Raw genomic sequence first — 19601 nt, 5'->3', positions numbered from 1 at the left:
GTGTCAAATTCTGAGACCAGACTGGGAAGCAACACAGCTGGCTTTACAAAGGTAGATAATAGGTCGTTCGTGAATACCTCGCAATTTATTTAATTTATCTTCAAACATCAAGTGGGATCTAGTTGTTTGGAATAAGTATCATAGCATTTCCAGCAAGACTTGTACATGGTTCAACAGTTCTATTGTTTACTCCCTTTCTCAGTTTCTGTGGGATAACTTGCAGAGTCTGGCTCACCAGGTAGTGGTAGAGGATGACCCCTTTTTATATTTTGCAGCTAATCACACCGGTATGGAAGGACTTGTCTTGCATGCAATCCCTACCTTTATGTTGAAGTACTATCAGGACACTTGGGAGAGCTGTTATCACTTCTTGACTTTCCAGATCATTTGTTGTCAGATCCTTAGCAGGCATTAAATATTTTGCAGACCTCCTTGGGCAACCAGATATCAGTAAGAATTTCTTGTATCTGAAGGCTCTTAAACACTTGCCTGATGTGATGCATCCATGCCAGGCTGGGCTTTCCCTGACATGGTCACATCTATGGAGACTACTGGATAATAACCTTACAGAAGTCACCAGTCTCAGAGGGACCTTCCAGCATCTTTAGATTCCTCCCCCAGTGTGTGCAGCAAAGAGGCACCTCCCACCCACCCTGCTCCAGTGTACAAACCTGGCGACTGTTGAGAACAGCAGCAGCCGATCAATCCAGCCTGCCCCCAGTGTAAAGAACCGATGGCTGCAAAGAAGATTTGCCAAAGATCAATCATTTCTGCCCCCAATCCAAGCAGCTGCATAGAGGAACAGCTGCTGGTCACAGTATAAACAGCCGGCGGCTGCAGAGAGGAGCAGACTTTGGTCACTCCAGCCTGTCCCCAGTGTATAGCTCTGGCAGGATAGGGGGGGGTGATCAAGTTTTAAAATTTTGATATGTTTTTTTTTCAAAAATGTTCCCATAATTGTGATTTTTTTTTTTGGGGGGGGGGGGAGGATTAAGGCTATTTAAACTTTTATTTACATAGGTTGATAATTAAAAAAAGAAACAATTTGGGGACATTTTTAGAAAAAACATTAGCCCAGCTGTGGCTCCACTGTTGTTCTGATGTGACTCCCCTGGCTGACACTGACTGCCTCCTCTGATCGTTGTGCAGCTATCCAGAGGAGGCTCGTCCTTTGTTGCAGCAGTCTACTCAGCTCTGAAGACATGTATGGGCTAAGTGGTGATGTCATGCCACAAACAGGAGGCAGAGCTCAACTTGTGACTGAACTTACAGCCATGAGGAAGAAGAGGTCGCAGACGCTGGAGCCTACCTATTTGACACAGGCAGTCGCAAAAGGGTAAAAGCTGTGGGTTTTTTTAAATTTGATTTTTCATTTTATTTGTGACATGTAGGGGGGCTGGAGTGGCCTGTGGAGTGGGAGTGAGCGTGGGGGAAGGTGGGTGGACTGGAGTGGCCTGGGGAGAGAGGGAGGGGCTGGAGTGGCACATGAGGGCTGCTGTTGTGACACATGAATGTCTGCTGAAGTGACACGGGTGTTGCTTGAGTGACATATCCGGGGTTGCTGGAGGTACACATGGAGGGGCTGAAAAGACATATGAGGGTGACTGGAGTGACACAAGGAGGGCTGGAGTGACACATGGAGGGTCTGGAATGACTCCAGGGGGGTTGGATTATATTATGTGAATCTGTTTTTTTTTCAATGTATTTTTTGTGTATGTGGCTTTTCCAGTATATTATTTGTGCATGTGGCTTTTTCAGTGTATTTTATGTGGATCTTGTTTTTTAAATTTTTTTTATATTGTTCTGGCTTTTTATTTCCCTTTAATAGTTACCTCCACAGTTATTGTGTGCATGAGCTTTTACATGCTTCTACAAACATCATACCAGGGGCGTGACCTAGCTGGCTACTCCCCTTTTGCACATGTGCCTTCAGCATGCACATGATCTCGGACACTTTGTCATACCTACAGATATATTTGAGCTCTTTGCCTCGGACTGGTTGGCCACCCTTGCATTAGTCAGTGAAGAGGTTAAGATCGGACATTGATTTATCCTGTCCCTGCAAATTCTTAATGTATTACAGATATGCAGTTGCTCGCTGGTTTGTTGGCTGTGCTCCCAGAAATTGCTGCCTTGCGCTATGATGTCCAATGTTTCACTTGATATTTGCAATGGCATTTAGCAAGGCTTCTTGTGACTGCAAATTGGTAACTTGTCTAAGGTTATGGTTTAGGCCTTTTAGCGATAACTTAATTTGAACTCCAACAAGGAGTTCAAAATACAGTGATTGCTATATCGTAAATACAGTAAGGCAGGTGGAATTATAGACAGATTTGTGTATTTTTTATAACTGTTTTTGTCTTTTTAGGGGTGTATTGAAATTGTTTTCCAATTTATGTCCATATTTCTACAGTATGTATTAATAAAATATATTGCAATTTATTTTAATTGTGTGAGCATCTATCCAATTGGCAGCATTCCCTGTTAAGAAAAATTGTCTTCTACCTTTTTGTGCTTTGGGAGGGGTGGCAATCACCTCCAACAGCTAGCTGCAGCATTATTTGGATATAGAAAAGTCTAATACATACTTGATTAGGCGCCAGGTTTTTTTTTTCTTGCAATTGCATGCAGCATTGACACTGCGTCCACCTCTGAACCAGGCCCATAGTCTGCTGGCTAGGCTTTTGTGGTACAGTATGTGCTGGGATGCATTTCATTCTAAACTGTTGGAGGCAGCCAAGCAATATGAAGTTCTTGAGGTTCTTGTTTTTATATGAGGGCTAATGCCTTAGGACAAAATATGTACTGAAGTTTAAGAGGCACTATCAGCAAGGACTTGGGTTAGGTGTCTAACTTGCAGCCCTGGGTTTGTTTGGTCTGGTCAGACATTATCCTGCAGCAGTTTTTCCATTACCATCAAGGAGCTGGTGCAATGGATTTGGCCCATCTAAGGTTAATCAGAACATTGACTGTGGTGGTGTTATAGTGTCTCATACCTTGAGTAGGTATGCTGATGTGCATCTTTCTTTACTATCCTGACAGGGTACGAATGGCTGCCTATTTTCCTCAGGGCTTTGTGTAGAGTTTTGTTTGAGGTACTCGGTTAGTCCTCTGGTGCCAGGGCTGCAGCTCATGGCACCAGAGGACTCTGCGGCACTGGCAGGGCACAAACATAAAACATGTGTTTATGACACATAACTGTATCTAGGTATTCCTTTACTTACCCATCTAGGGGAAGTACATATGTATGCATCCGGAAGGAGCCACAAGGATATCATAGAATAGTAAAGTAGAACTGGTAAACTCAGAATAAATAACCAGATGTTTATAATATAGGAATAACCCAAACAGGTTTAAAAATGTATAAAATTGAATTTTTCTAATACATTGCTATTCATTTTCAAACCTGTTTGGGTTATTACTATGTTATAAATATCTAGTTTATAACATAGGCATAAACTTGCCATGGTGGGAGGATTGGCAGATCACTGAATTGGTGGTGCATTGTTCTACACTTTACTTCTCAGCTGAGCTTGGCCTCTATCCATGGGCCAGTGTTACCATCTAGACCAGTGGTGTCAAACTCAGGCCCACCAACTGCAGTGGTACTACACATCCCAGCATGCAGTGCCACAGTTTTGCTATTAGATGACATGCTAAAAGTGTGGCAGGGCATGCTGGGATATGTAGTCCCACAAAAGCTGAAGGGCCTGAGTTTGATACCACTGATCTAGACAGATGGTTCACTGTTTAGACATGATATGCAGGAATAGGTTTTTGACATCTGTGGCGGCCACTGCAGTATTACAAGGCCTGAAACTCTGGTGCTAATATGCCTATTCCCCCTTTCCTTGCTAGCATATATTTTATTTAGTTTAATGTTATCAATAAATTGATGACCTGTTTTAAAACACCATTGCTGTAGTCTGTATATACATACCTCACAACATTTCAGTTTCATAGGTCGGGACTTCCACGCAGCAAAGGCGCGAGCTCCCAAAAAGGTTGTGTGTCGTATCCTTAAAGGATGCATGGCCTAGCGGCATGCCCCCATTTACATCACTAATGGGCGTGTCCAGCATCTCCGAGATGCTGGGCTGCAGACGGGCTTCCTCCACGCACTGTGAATAGTTGCCGTGTGTATGCGCATAGCATCTGTTATCACTCTGCTTGCCTGCTGCTCTGCTATGCAGAGTAGCGGTGCGTGCTCCCCCCAACTTTCCCCCCCCCCCACCGTGGGACACTGCAGCCCATGAGTGGGACAGTGGGACAGTCCCAAAAAAATGGGAGTGCCCCGCTGAATGCATATACTAAACCGAGTAACCAAGTAACCCATCTTTAGTCGGGTGTGGTATAAGAGATAGACAAAAATTAGTTAGACAATGTCTAGATCTACCCCAGTTGTTAGACAGTCAATAGATCGACAGGTACAAAAGGTCAACAGGTACAAAAGGTCAACACACTAAAGGTCGACATGTAAGAAGATCGACAGGTACAAATGGTCGGCAGGGGCCAAAGATCGACATGAAAAAGGTCGACACGAAAATGGTCGACACATTTTTTTTTTTGCGTAAATACCATTCAGCACCTTGCGGGCTCGCTTCGCTCGCCACGCTGCGGGCACGGTGGCTCGCTTCGCTCACCACATGGATTTATTCCCCCTCCATGCCCACTTGGATGGTAGGGAATGACGTTGGATGGTAGGGAATGACATTGGACACTGGCTCATCTTAAAGTGCCTAACCCTAAACAAAAAAAATGTAAAAAAAATTGTGTCTATCATTTTCGTGTCGACCATTTTCATGTCGACCTTTTGACCCCGTCGACCATTTGTACCTGTCGACCTTCTTACATGTCGACATTTAGTGTGTCGACCTTTTGTACCTGTTGACCTTTTGTACCTGTCGATCTATTGACTGTCTAACAACTGGGGTAGATCTAGACATTGTCTAACTAATTACTGTCTATCTACAGTCCGGCACCCCTTTAGTCACAAGCAGATGCAAGTGTCTGATGCAAGAAAATCTGCATATGCATGTAGACTGCTTTCTGCACATGTAGAGAGACAATTTGCATATGTTATGCAATGCAATTGATGTACATCTAACTTAGCATCAGCCCATATGGGTATGCAGCAGGCAAGATGGAAGAGCATAGACCATTTGCCTTATATGCAAATATAATAGACTCTGCATCCTTTGCAGTACAACATACTTTGTTGCAAATTCTGTATCTGGGCAAAATGTGTGACTTATTCTAAATCAGCATCTTTTGGGCTTGATTCTGAGTTGGGAGCAAAGCAAAAAAAAAATAACAAAAGGTGCATAGAAAATTAGATTTGAGAGGGATGTGATCAAACTGAAATATAAATTGCAGTGCTAAAATAAAACTGTCCAGTATTTGTGGGCTACGTACAAAAGCAACTAGTATTTAATCTGTATGCAAAAACAAATAATAATAATGTATTTGCACCCCGTTGCGTTGCAACATCCATTCTAGATACAAAGAGCCTGATTCAGAAGTGGCTGCTAATGCATGCACTGATGATATTTATTTATTACTGATTTGCAGCTATATTTATAGATTGTCAATATAAACAGTCATGGACAAGACTGGCCTGCTTCCACACATTCAGCAGGTCACTAATTGCTGGTCTTTTAGATGACATAACACCTTTAGTAGGTGTTACCACTAACCTCAAGCACTGATGACTCATGCAGGGAATCACGTTTCAGTCAATCACTTTAAAAGCCTGTTTAGTGCATTTCTCCAATGCCTGCATAACAATTGTGCCAACATAGATGGTCCTGTTCCAGAACTATACTTTTCAGCATAATTTGCTTCCAGTGTTGTATCAACTCCGGTGTTCGGTCTCCTCGACAGCAGCACATCCATACCAGCAATTCCATTGGTGGTGTTTCCAGACAGAGGCCTTATATCAACTAAGTACTCTGCTGCTTTCACACTGGTAACTAACTACACTGGCCCTCAAACTAGATCCTCACTGAATAAAGCCCATATCCTCTTGCGGGGATCCCTGGTGAAGTCCAGTGGGGGTCTTAGACTTTGCGCCAGTGTATTTTGTTGTGCCATTTTCACATGTTTGCATTTATGTGCATGTGTGTACTCTGATAACTCGGTGTCTGGTTTTGAGCTCCGCGGTTATCACATCTTCTCTGTGTATCTATGCATTTTTCTCACAATGGCAACACATGCTGTGCTGTTCCCACAGTGCCAATACATCTGTTTGCTTTATTGCATGCTACACACTGTGCAAACAATGTCAATACCTCCATGTACCTTATTGCATGTTATGCTTTGTACAAACAGTGCCAACACCTCTGTGTACCTCATTGCATGCAACACACTGTACAAACAGTGCCAACATATCTGTGAACCATATTACATTCCACCAAAGCTATATACCATTCTGTGTGTCCCCATAGAGGCAAAAAGGCTACACATACAGTAGACAAATGCAGAGCTGAACATTGCAAACCCTGAGACTCCCACTTTCAATGTCTGTAGATAGTGCAAATCTGCTGGGGGACTCAAACACTCCACCATTGCTGCACCATCAACACTTATGATACCCTATTGCTAGCACAGTGTGTGTGTCTTTAATCATGGCCTCTGTGCCTGCAGCTCTGCATTTGGGAATGCAGCCCCTTCACTGACTCGCCTATGGCACTCCCATAACACGCCACTTTTTTGCAGTCACTTCAAGATACCGCCCAGGTATGCCCATGGCTTTCTGCCACCAGCTCAAATGGGAGCAATTGTATATGCAACAGAGGTCTCTGCATACACTCAGGGGTACATATGTGCTGTAGGGGTTTCCTCAGGAGTTTATGTGCATGCACAATAACAAATTAATCGCTCAGCTGCGCAAATATCGACACTGCATCCATCTCTGATTCAGGCCCAAGGTTAATAACATTTTTTAATTACTCCCAACTCAGAATCAGCCATTTTGTGTCCATCCTGCTACCTACCTAAAATGTAGACGTCACATGTGATGGTTTCTGCTCATTTTACTACGTACAATAGGAAGCCTAGAGCATGACTCAGAGGTGGACACAGTTGCAGCCATGACTGCATCATTTGCCACAGCTGTGACTTCCTACTGAGATGCCCACTGGCTGCAGTGTTATTCCATTGTTGTGCTATTAAGATGCATAACTGAAGATTGCACCAGCCTATAGAGGCATAATTCTTCATCTGAACATGGATGCCTATGTCAGTGCAGGGAAAGATATAATTCCCCTTCAGTAGACGTACCTGGAAGTGAAGTGGACTGAGGGCGGAAGTGCAGTTTCCTGCCCACACAGTCCACCAAAAAAAAGAAGCTGGCCCCTCGCGGGCTTGCTTCGCTCGCCGCGCTTCAGGCTCGGTGGCTCGCTGCACTCGCCTCAAGGTTATATTCCCCCTCTATGCCCACTTGGAAGGTAATGACTTTGGACACTGGCTGATGATGTCAGGGTACAGAAATTGAAGAGGATCTATCCACTTCCGTCAGTGCAGCTGCATCTTTAGACACAGTAACTGACTGCAACATACCCACATCTGGTTTGCCAAACTCCTGTTGCCACCCAGAAATGCCCACCAAAATTCTATCCCTCTGTGTGCAATTTCAATCTGCATCTTACAGCAGTAACCATTAGACACCTGCACAGTGCAATAAAGTCTTCCACAAATACTTCAGAACCATCTTCTTTTTAATAAGAATAAAAAAGATTCTAGGCTGTAGATAAATGGGTCGACCAGTGGTGTGAAGACAGCATAGAACAACGCCATTACCTTGTTTAAGGATCCTTCACTAGCAGTAGGTTTAATGTACATGGCAAACATTGTTGAGTAGAACGTGGTAACCACTAAAAGATGTGACGCGCAGGTAGAAGCAGCTTTCTGCTTTCCTGTGTCAGATGGGATTTTCAAAATAGTTCTAAGGATATAGCCATAAGACATCATAGTTAATACAACTGAGCTTAGAATGACTGAAGATGCGCAAACAATAATAGTTAGTTCTTTGAAGTAAGGATCAGAGCAAGACAGCTTTAGCAAAGGGGCTGATTCACAAAAGAAATGGTTAATAACATTGGCATTGCAAAAATGTAACTGTGATAATTTAATAATTGGAAATTAAGTGGTCAAGAACCCTAACACCCAGGATGCAGCAGATAAAATGAAACAGAGCTTATGACTCATAATGCTTGTGTAATGCAGAGGGTAACACACAGCCAAAAAGCGATCAAAGGTCATTACTGCGAGAAGGATTGTCTCCGTGGCACCAAGGAATGTGAAGAAGAAGAGCTGGGTAATGCAGCCAGAGAAGGAAATGCTTTTTTTGTTCCTGGGGATGTCCACTATGAGCTTGGGGACAGTTACTGAAATGTAACCCAGTTCTAGGAAGGATATATTACCAAGAAAGAAATACATGGGTTTGTGAAGCTTATGAACAAACTGTATTATGATGATGAGGGATATATTCACAATAAGGGTTGTGATATACATTATCAGGAAAAAAACAAACAAAAACTTCTGTTATTCCTGAATGCTAGAGAAACCCAGGAGAATAAATTCCTTCACATTAGACCTATTCCCCATATTTCTGTTCTACTGCAGTAATAATAAAAAGAAAAAGAGTATGTTATACAGTATAATTGGGAAAGTGTGTGACCATAAGAAACCTGAAAATAATCTTATTACTAAACTATGAATATTAAATACTACAATACTGACATTTATCATGATGTGGTCCTATTGTATTGGATGCTGTGTGTATTAGTTTATGCTAGGCAGCTAATGGCAAAGCATCTTGGCATCTCCCTTTCATACAGTCTTGTGGAAGTACTATCATGAAGATTATCTATACTACCACAATGGTAGAAGAAGTAGAAAAGAAGGCTGTTTGATTGTAGATATGTTTTGCTAAAATGTAAAAATAACTACTATGCTCGCCTCATCTATCTGTCTATAAGCAATAAAATGTTCTATTTGTACTTTTGGCATATTAAATATTTCTAAAGCATTCTATATTAATAATAATTGAAGGTCATACAGTATGTAGCACAGTTGATGCACTCTGGTGTAATATGATTGCACATCTAGGTACAGTACACCTCTAAATTGCAGAGGGTTAAGCTGAGTATAGGCATGGACCTTGAAGAGTGCTGGTGGACAAAGTGCAAATCTCTGAATGTTATAAGTCCGACGTCCTAGCTGTGCCACAAGGAAATCTCATGGAACATGGAACTGTGTGGCATGGCCAAGTGTGTGTGGTAGGGGGGATGTAGGCAGGATCCCGATGGTCAGGATGCCGAAGGTCACAATACAGTGGCATCCCATTGGTCAGAATCCCAACACTTTCTGGAGGTAAGTATTAGGGTTAGGAGGAGGCTAACGGTTAGGTTTAGGGGTGGGGGAGGGTTAGGATTAGGCACTAGGAATAGGGTTAGGGTTACACTGCAGGAGGGGAGGGTTAGAATTAGGCTGCAGGATGGAAGGGTTAAAGTTGAGCTAAGAGATGGGAGGTCTGGGTTTGGCTGTGGGGAGTTAGGGTTAGGCTGTGAGAGGGGTGAGTTTAGGATGCCACTGTTGGTATTCTGAACATCAGCATCCTGACTGTCTGGATTCCATACCCAGCCCGGTGGGGGTGTAAACATGACACACTCTACCTGCTGAGAGGGGCATGGCTGTACCCAATGGGATGCCTGGATTCAGGTTCTGCAGCTGATGGAGAGCTCCCTGAAAAGTTCTGGAACGATATTCATGTATATTTTGGTGCCACCCATTTTATGTAAATACACCTTTTCCACCATCTTTAGCCTTCCTCTTATAACAGTTATCTCACTCAGAAAACTCTTTGATGCATGGATCTGCTAGCCAATGTGTGCCTACTCCCAAACTTACAAGGAACACCTTCACTTCACCAAACTCCACCAATCCAAACTTCAATTTTTTTGTAAAATAAAACCCCTGCCTTGTAAACCCCTGTGCCTCGGTAGACATCAGGGCACAATTGTACACATAAAAGGTGCATGAGGAATACAAAGTTTGCACATCAAGGGGCCTATTCATGATCCCTAATGGGCCCATTACAAATGTGGAAATGGCATTTTCTGCATATTTTAAGTAACAAGCCAATTCATTTTTAGGAACACAATTCACCACCTAATATTCAGCAAAATCAGAAAATCAAAAGTTTTTGGACATTGCTTATGAGAACCAACGCCATCTTTAGATGGCGTTGGTTCCCGGAGCCCCGCTCCTTTCTATGGGAAGAAGGTTCTGGGTTGTTAATAGGGATCTGATCAGATCCCTTGCCGCTTTCACATGTTGACCACTCAGGTCAAGCATGCACAGAAAGCCTTCACAGCACCAGTAAGTAACACTGCAACTTTACAACACTGCAACATTGTGCTGGTAAAAAGTATTTTTAATAAAGTACAGATATATTAAAAAACTTGTCCCATCCGATTAATGGAGAATTTGCTGTGTTGCCATTAAATAAACAAAACAGATCTATTTTATGTTGTAGTAGTTGAGGTAGCTTTTTCCTGACAATAATAAATGTTAAATTGTACACATGGTACTTGAGGAGGTTTTTAGGTGATGATGTTGTTATGTTTTTTATGATTCTGTTGACTGCACGTGTAATTTTTCTTTGTTTCCTGTACATGTTTGTGATTTTTTGTTGACAGTAAAGTTTTGAATTCATTTTGAATAATGAGGTATCCATGGCCGCAACTTGCATTGAGCTGGATACTTAATTATAGTGGGCCACCTGGTCAACTATAATGAATAGGCCCCCAAATGACCTGCACATTATAAATTACCTTTAGTGAATTCTATGGACTAATGGATGTAAATAAAATAAAAGTAGAGATCCTTAAACAAAACATTAACTGAAAAGATGTGATCTAATTTACCAGAAACTAATAATGGATATAACGGAAATATCACATCAAAGCCCAACCAAATTGAACTTTAGGTGTACCTTCTTTTACACTTTTCTGTTTTTCTTTTAAAATACTGTGAGTTTTATCCTAATTTAACTCAAATAACAATTTTCTGTAAAGTACTTTGGAATGAGAAATATAAAAATCAGTTTTAAAATAAGAATAAGAATTTTAACAACACTCAATTGTTATACCTCTATGCAAAAAAATAACATCTAAGAAGTGAAATATTTTAAAACCTTGTCCTTTGCCAGCTGCTTCTCCTGCTAATGCTAATGCTCTAAGGGTCGCTATTTTCCATTTAAAACTAGAGTTTATACTTTGGGGCATGGTGTCATTTTCTACACCTCTGTTTATGCTGTGGAGCTACCCTCCCAATTACTGAATGCCCCCAGGGCCCAGGAGGAGCTCAGTCTTCTGTCCCAGCTTCCATGTGGAATGGGACAGATGTCCTAAGTATGACATTATCTCCTGTTCATTTTGATGCAATGTCCAAATGGTTGGACTGGTATCCATTGTGTGATGAAGCAGAGTTTTAAGTCTGGGTTTTCAAGGAGTTATCTCTCCCAAAAAGTATTGCAATCAGCTGGTATGTGGAGTTTACGGTCTGCCCTGGAATTATTATGTATGGTTAAAGACAAGATCATGAAGGAGGTGTGTTTGAGGAGCATGGTGGCCCCACCTTTGATTTCTAGTTGGCATCATGTCCAAAAATGTCCCCGATAGTTACAATCTCATTCAACATATCTCTTATATGCCAGGAGAATCTGTCAAAAGCTGCCATCCCAAGGCCTGTTTGCTACATGTGCTATCAGTACTTTGACTTGGCTCTCTCTATTGTACAGTCTTTTGGGGTTGGTGCCTTGCTGGCTAAGGTACTGTAGATATAAAATCAGCTTTTCACCTTTTGTCCCTGCATCCTGATTCCTTCAGGTTTATGGGCTTTAGATTTGATGATAAGTTCTATATTGACAAATGTCTTCCCATGGGGTGTTCAGTTTCCTGTGAATTTTTTAATATTTCTGCTCCTTTCTCTAGTGGTGCAATTGTGCGGGTAATGGTGAATTGATGGTAGCTCACAACTCAAAATTTCTTGTGTGTGGGTCCAGCTGGGTACCTTCACTTTGCGCAGCTGCTCTATTCTTTGCAATTACTTTTTACTGAGTTTGGAGTGCCCATCACTTAGTACAAAACCAGGGGTTCTACTTCGCAGTTGTCATTCTAAGGCATTGAGATTAATTTGATAGATTACTGCTGTCGGCTGGCATCGGATGAGGTGCATCAGTTGCATGACATGATTTTGCTAGCTTTGTCAATAGGTATGGTGTCCCTGAGTCAAGGACAATCTTTATTGAGATTGGTTAATTTTGCCTGTTGTGTCATCCATATGGATAGAGTGTTTTGATGCAAGCTTCAGTAGGCCCTGTCAGGTCTTTGGTTGCCACGCCATTTTTTGCACTTATCTGCAAAATGTTGGAATTATCTCTGTATTTATGATGTTTTTCTGCAGGGCTTTAATGGGGCACATCTGTGGCCCTCTGCTATTTCCCTAGTGCCCATTTTCAGGTTTTCTCAGATGCTCCGAGATCGGTGGGAATTGACACGTAACTGGATGGGTCTTGGTGTATTTCATCCTGGCCAGCGATGTGTATGGTAAAGGGCCTCACCAAGAATTTACTCTTGAAACTTTCAATAATAGTGTCTCTGGAGTTGTGGAGGCATAGGTTGAGTGATTATTCTATAGTTTTCTGATGTGACAATCTGGGGGCTGCTCATGCGATTACTGGTCAACTCTCATTGTTTGTTTATTGTCTCAGCTTGTGACTGTCATGTGCTGGTGATTGTGATTCACTCTCTAGGCAGCAATGGGTGTGGTGTAGGGAGTTAATGCTTGTGGTATCAGCAGTTGGTGATGTTTGACTCTATCATTGTTTGTAGATAATATTGTGATATCAGTGGGAGAGCTTTTTGCAGCGCTGGAGTTCTGCAGGTAGATTGAAGTACCAACTCATGTTGTCCTTAATATGGCTTTATGCATTAGTGAGTTGTTTGCTATATTCAAACATGCTTCCCCCTCCTATGTTATTTTTCCATATTCTCCTACATGACACCATGTTTTGCTGGATTCGACATTCAAAGACTGATCAGTTGGGTCATGGTCATTGGGTGTATTTGCCAGCTTGTCCTGGTTTCAGGATTTTTCTGGTTCATCTGGTCAATGATTATTTGGCTCATCGCCCTCCCTTGCAGGGATTTTGGTTGATCCAATCAGACAGGAACCCTCTGACCAAGTTTCAATTTTGGTTGGTTTTGCAGCATCTAGGCATGTCCATGGTTCAGTACAGCACCCAATTCATCCAGAATTTGTGCTACAACAATGTCTACATTGGATGTATTTTCAGCTCCTGAGATCACAGTTCTTGGGAGATGAAAATCCGATATCTATAAGGGCTATATTTGATTCCTGCTGATTTGTTTTATTGTTTGTCTTTAATGTAAGAGCTTTGGCCACATGTCACAATCCCCCGATGACAAGTGGGATGGTGCCACTAATTTTTCCCTGTATTTTTCCTGCTTTGATCAACAAGGTATTTTTTTAAAGAACATAGGGCCTTTCAAACCCACTCGTGAGCGCACAGCACTTGCAAGCGGGTTGATGGTCCCCCACTGCGCATGTGCAAGCCGGAACCAGCTCTGGCATGTGCATGCATGAGCCCCAGCGAGCGACGGCAGCTCCATCGCTCCTGGGCTCACTACAAGATGGGGCGGCTGTCGATATTGATTGACAGCTTGCCCCATTTTGTAGGCGGGGGGGTGGCTGTGCAAACGGAGGCATTCCCAAAGGAATGCCTGCTATTTGGGGACGGCCCCACTGACATCACGAGTGATGTCAGTGGATAGCTTCCAGTTCTATTAGAGCCGGAAGCTCCCTGGGGCTTGCGGCAGACCAGACCCTACCACAAGGGTCTTGTCGCAAGCCCGATGGTCGCGATGGTCGAGACCATCGCGACCATCACCTGGCCACTCGTAAAAGCTGTGGATGGTCACCCACAGCTTAGCAAGTGGCCAGGAGGCCGGCTCCAATTAAAATAAAAACACTCTGATTCAGAGCGAGCGCTCTGAAAGAGCGTCCGGGTCTGAATCAGGGCCATAGTCTTCATTTTTCAAAAACTCCTGCAAGTGTTTTTGTCAGTTATTTATTTACCTTGTATCAAGATATACATTCCCCCGCCTCTTCTTAGCTTTGTTGGATTGGTCTCTTTTATGATTTGTTTGTTTGTTCTCATGTTTTTATTCTATACTGCATGTATATTTGTGAAATGTTGGCCAATTTGGTTTGCAGGTCATTTGTTTGGTTTTTTTAGCTACCATTCCCCCTATGCCTCAGACCCATCCTGGTTTGTCCAGTTCGATTGTGTTAGGTGGCTTATCATTAGGGATATGCTGTGGAGTGCTTTGTTTCCTTTACTGCATAGGTCAACTGCACGGTTTGGGGCCCATAATGTGGTTATTGTACACCTGGGTGGGAATGATTTCTGTCTTTGGACATCCTAGGATTTGTATCATGCAATTGTCCATGACCTGGAGAGTGTTGAGCGGCTGTGGCCCGGTTTTGTGGTGGTGTGTGCCTCTATCATTCCTCATCTCTCCTGGTGTTGTTGTCAGAGTGGTGCTGCCATTGAGAAATCCAGAAAGAAGGTGAATGCCTTGGTAGGAATACATGTTTTGGGTATTGAAGGTTTTATAGTGAGTCACCGTTTACTTAGTTTTCAGGATTCCCACCATTTTTGTAGTGATTTGGTGCACTTAATGGAGGAGGGTTTGTTTCTGTTTTTGGAGAGTGTTTTTGCAGTGTTGAGGGGTCTTGTTAGGTTGGTCTTTGCATGGTGGCAGACTCGGTTCTCTACTGAGCATCAGAGCAGAATCCAACATTCTATTGTTTGGAGGTACAATCCCTTAAATGCACGGGATAGGCTAATTTCATCCAACTAGGGCAAGCAGCACCAGACACCCGAGCAGGTGAAAGGGGTGTCAGATACCTCCTGTTTGCTTAGAAAGGAATAGTTTGGCCATGCAAGCTTGTTATCCGACGTTTGCATTGATAAGGGTTAGTTTGTCCTTGTTGTGGTGTAATCTCATTAAGGCGCTGCACTTAGGCTGTTCTTTTTTTTCTTTTGTAATAAATAAAGCTGATCATTACCTTTGAACATCTCATACTGTCTTGTGTCATTATTTGTAGATAAATTTATAGATAATTACAGTAAGTAAGGTAGGTTTATGCATTGTCTGTCTTCTGATGATATAAAGTTTAAACATTAGGTGATGCTATAACATTCAAATGGAAGGAATTATTCTTAATAACATAAATAAAAGTCATACAGCAACATTCACTGCATACACAATATCTTTCAGTTTATTATATTTAGAAATGCTGTCTGAGAGTAACAGTATGCAGATGATTAAGGGCCTGATTCTAAGTCGCTTTTCCCATTGGCCATGGCATTGTACTTAATTTCCTATGCTAATGCAACAATCAGCTGAACTAAGAGCCTGATTCAGAGATAGGCACAATGCCGATGTTTTCACACTTGAGTGGTTGTCAGTAAGCTGCACATGTGTCTGGTGGGTACACACTATACAAATATATCTGCAGATGATGGTTGTTCGTACACACTGAATGTCCATCATCTGTCTCTGCCCACAGGTCCCGGCGGCCAGGGGGCAAGTCTTGGGGGGCGGGGGGCATGTCCCACCCCCCTCCTCACGGCTGCCGCTGTGTGTGTTTGGGCAGTCTGCAGACATATCTGTCCATAGGCTGTACATATCGCGGGTACACACTGCCCGATAGGCCAATCAATTGATTGGCCAATATATCTGTCAGTGTGTACCCAGCTTGAGTCACACCTCATCTCAGTCACACATTTTTGCTGTTGCTCACAGTGAGAATTTAGTTGCAAAGTGATTGACAGGCAGGGACCATTTGTGGGTGGCAAAGGGGGGGTGACTCAAATGTAGGCATGGCTCAACCATTTTCAGGGCATGTCTCAGCCTGTTACTGCGTTCCAGTACACAGTAAATATGGTTATGGCTATTCTCCGAGACCATAGGGTTATACAGAAGTCTGATCATTGACTGATCTGTGACTGATGATGCGGCTTTGTACTAGGGGTGAGCGGGTTCGGATTTCTAAAATCCGAACCCCCCCGAGCCCCCCCGATCCGAGTCCGATTTGAATCAGGCTCGACTTTTCCCGCCTGACTCGGATCTGAAATCGAGGCAAAACGTCATCATCCCGCCTTCCGAGTCTCGCGGGTTTTGGATCCTATATAAGGTACCCGCGTCGGCGCCATTTTCTCACTCGGCTGTGGACAGTGAAGAGGGAGGGTGGGAGTTAGGGCTGTGTAGTGTAGTGTAGTTTAGTGCTGCTGTTGTCCACTACTTCAAAGTCCATAGGGGCTGGCTGTGTTGTGCTGTGCTGCTGTTGTTAATAGGGGCTGTGTCCACTACTTCAAAGTCCATAGGGGCTGGCTGGACTGTGTTGTGCAGTCAGTTCTCCATAGGGGCTGTGTCCACTCCAAAGTCCTGTGCAGTGTCCCAGTCCTAAAGGGGTGCTGTAGTGTTGTCCAGGGGGTGCTCTGTCCATCAGGGGTGCTCCCCCCAAGTGCTAAAAAAATAATATATTTTCTGTGTTTGTGAATTGTGTGCGCAGTAGCCGCACGTGCATCAACAAAGTAGTGCCAAGCGTGCGCCTGTGTCATAAGTAAAGGGCCGGCTGGCTTGACCGTTAAGGGTGCTGTAACCCCCGAAAGTACACTCCAGTCCAAACCAAAAAAAAAATTATTTTCTGTGTTTGTGAATTGTGTGCGCAGTAGCCGCATGTGCATCAACAAAGTAGTGCCAAGCGTGCGCCTGTGTCATAAGTAAAGGGCCGGCTGGCTTGACCGTTAAAGGGTGCTGTAACCCCCAAAGTACACTCCAGTCCAAACCAAAAAAAAATTATTTTCTGTGTTTGTGAATTGTGTGCGCAGTAGCCGCACGTGCATCAACAAAGTAGTGCCAAGCGTGCGCCTGTGTCATAAGTAAAGGGCCGGCTGGCTTGACCGTTAAGGGTACTGTAACCCCCGAAAGTACACTCCAGTCCAAACCAAAAAAAAAATTATTTTCTGTGTTTGTGAATAGTGTGCGCAGTAGCCGCACGTGCATCAACAAGGTAGTGCCAAGCGTGCGCCTGTGTCATAAGTAAAAGGCCGGCTGGCTTGACCGTTAAAGGGTGCTGTAACCCCCGAAAGTACACTCCAGTCCAAACCAAAAAAAAAATTATTTTCTGTGTTTGTGAATTGTGTGCGCAGTAGCCGCACGTGCATCAACAAAGTAGTGCCAAGCGTGCGCCTGTGTCATAAGTAAAAGGCCGGCTGGCTTGACCGTTAAAGGGTGCTGTAACCCCCAAAGTACACTCCAGTCCAAACCAAAAAAAAAAATATTTTCTGTGTTTGTGAATTGTGTGCGCAGTAGCCGCACGTGCATCAACAAAGTAGTGCCAAGCGTGCGCCTGTGTCATAAGTAAAGGGCCGGCTGGCTTGACCGTTAAGGGTGCTGTAACCCCCGAAAGTACACTCCAGTCCAAACCAAAAAAAAAATTATTTTCTGTGTTTGTGAATTGTGTGCGCAGTAGCCGCACGTGCATCAACAAAGTAGTGCCAAGCGTGCGCCTGTGTCATAAGTAAAAGGCCAGCTGGCTTGACCGTTAAAGGGTGCTGTAACCCCCGAAAGTACACTCCAGTCCAAACCAAAAAAAAAATTATTTTCTGTGTTTGTGAATTGTGTGCGCAGTAGCCGCACGTGCATCAACAAAGTAGTGCCAAGCGTGCGCCTGTGTCATAAGTAAAGGGCCAGCTGGCTTGACCATTAAAGGGTGCTGTAACCCCAAAGTACACTCCAGTCCAAACCAAAAAAAAATTATTTTCTGTGTTTGTGAATTGTGTGTGCAGTAGCCGCACGTGCATCAACAAAGTAGTGCCAAGTGTGCGCCTGTGTCATAAGTAAAGGGCCGGCTGGCTTGACCGTTAAGGGTGCTGTAACCCCCGAAAGTACACTCCAGTCCAAACCAAAAAAAAAATTATTTTCTGTGTTTGTGAATTGTGTGCGCAGTAGCCGCACGTGCATCAACAAAGTAGTGCCAAGCGTGCGCCTGTGTCATAAGTAAAGGGCCGGCTGGCTTGACCGTTAAGGGTACTGTAACCCCCGAAAGTACACTCCAGTCCAAACCAAAAAAAAAATTATTTTCTGTGTTTGTGAATTGTGTGCGCAGTAGCCGCATGTGCATCAACAAAGTAGTGCCAAGTGTGCACCTGTGTCTTAAGTAAAGGGCTGGCTGGCTTGACCATTAAAGGGTGCTGTAACCCCCAAAGTACACTCCAGTCCAAACCAAAAAAAAAATTATTTTCTGTGTTTGTGAATTGTGTGCGCAGTAGCCGCACGTGCATCAACAAAGTAGTGCCAAGCGTGCGCCTGTGTCATAAGTAAAAGGCCGGCTGGCTTGACCGTTAAAGGGTGCTGTAACCCCCGAAAGTACACTCCAGTCCAAACCAAAAAAAAAATTATTTTCTGTGTTTGTGAATTGTGTGCGCAGTAGCCGCACGTGCATCAACAAAGTAGTGCCAAGCGTGCGCCTGTGTCATAAGTAAAGGGCTGGCTGGCTTGACCGTTAAAGGGTGCTGTAACCCCCAAAGTACACTCCAGTCCAAACCAAAAAAAAAAATATTTTCTGTGTTTGTGAATTGTGTGCACAGTAGCCGCACGTGCATCAACAAAGTAGTGCCAAGCGTGCGCCTGTGTCATAAGTAAAGGGCCGGCTGGCTTGACCGTTAAAGGGTTCTGTAACCCCCAAAGTACACTCCAAACCAAAAAAATATATATTTTCTGTGTTTGTGACTTGTGTGCACTGTGGCTGCATGTGCATCAACAAAGGAGCAGCGCCAAGCGTGCGCCTGTGTCCCATAAGTAAAGAGCCAGCTGGCTCATTTCTTAAAGGGTGGTGTAACCCACAAAGTGCACTACTCTCCAGCAAAAATAAAAATATATTTTCTGTGTTTGTGTGCGCTTTAGCCGCACGTATATATATCAATATAACATAAATGGAGGACCAAACTTTCTCCGATAAAAATAAAATAGGGAAAGATCAAGAACCACTTCCTCCTAGTGCTGTTGCTGCTGCTGGGAGTTGTTCATCATCCCAGAGAGGAAGTAGGAACATCACTACTTTTACTAAACAATTGACCCTCCAACAGTCCCTAGCGATGAGGATGAAGTACGACAGCAGTCATCCTGAAGCAAAACGTATAACTGAGGCCTTGACTGCTATGTTGGTGTTAGACGTGCGTCCGGTATCCGACATTAGTGCAGTGGGATTTAGACAATTGATGGAGGTAGTGTGTCCTCGGTTCCAAATCCCGTCTAGATTCCACCTGCATCCTCAAAGCAGCAGCGACAAGCGTGCGTCTGTCTGTTAAAGGGTGGTGACACCCTCAAAGTGTGCTACACAAACAATTAAAATATTGTTCTTTTTTTTCGGTCTTTGTGAAATGTGTGGGCTGTAGCCGCACCTGCATCCTTAAAGCAGCAGCGACAAGCGTGCGTCTG

At 43.6% G+C, this 19601-nt stretch overlaps 1 pseudogene; it reads right to left on the bottom strand.

Annotated features, from left to right (window-relative positions):
• Positions 1–2155: 2155 nt before the first annotated feature.
• LOC148526494 (olfactory receptor 6C75-like) lies at positions 2156–8439 on the bottom strand (annotated as a pseudogene).
• Between the last annotated feature and the right edge of the window lie 11162 nt (positions 8440–19601).

Source organism: Taudactylus pleione, unplaced genomic scaffold, assembly GCF_031769625.1.
Source record: "Taudactylus pleione unplaced genomic scaffold, aTauple2 ptg000095l, whole genome shotgun sequence".
NCBI classification, from domain to species: domain Eukaryota; kingdom Metazoa; phylum Chordata; class Amphibia; order Anura; family Myobatrachidae; genus Taudactylus; species Taudactylus pleione.
Note: the sequence above shows the minus strand (reverse complement) of the source record. Positions and strands in the feature narration are given on the sequence as shown.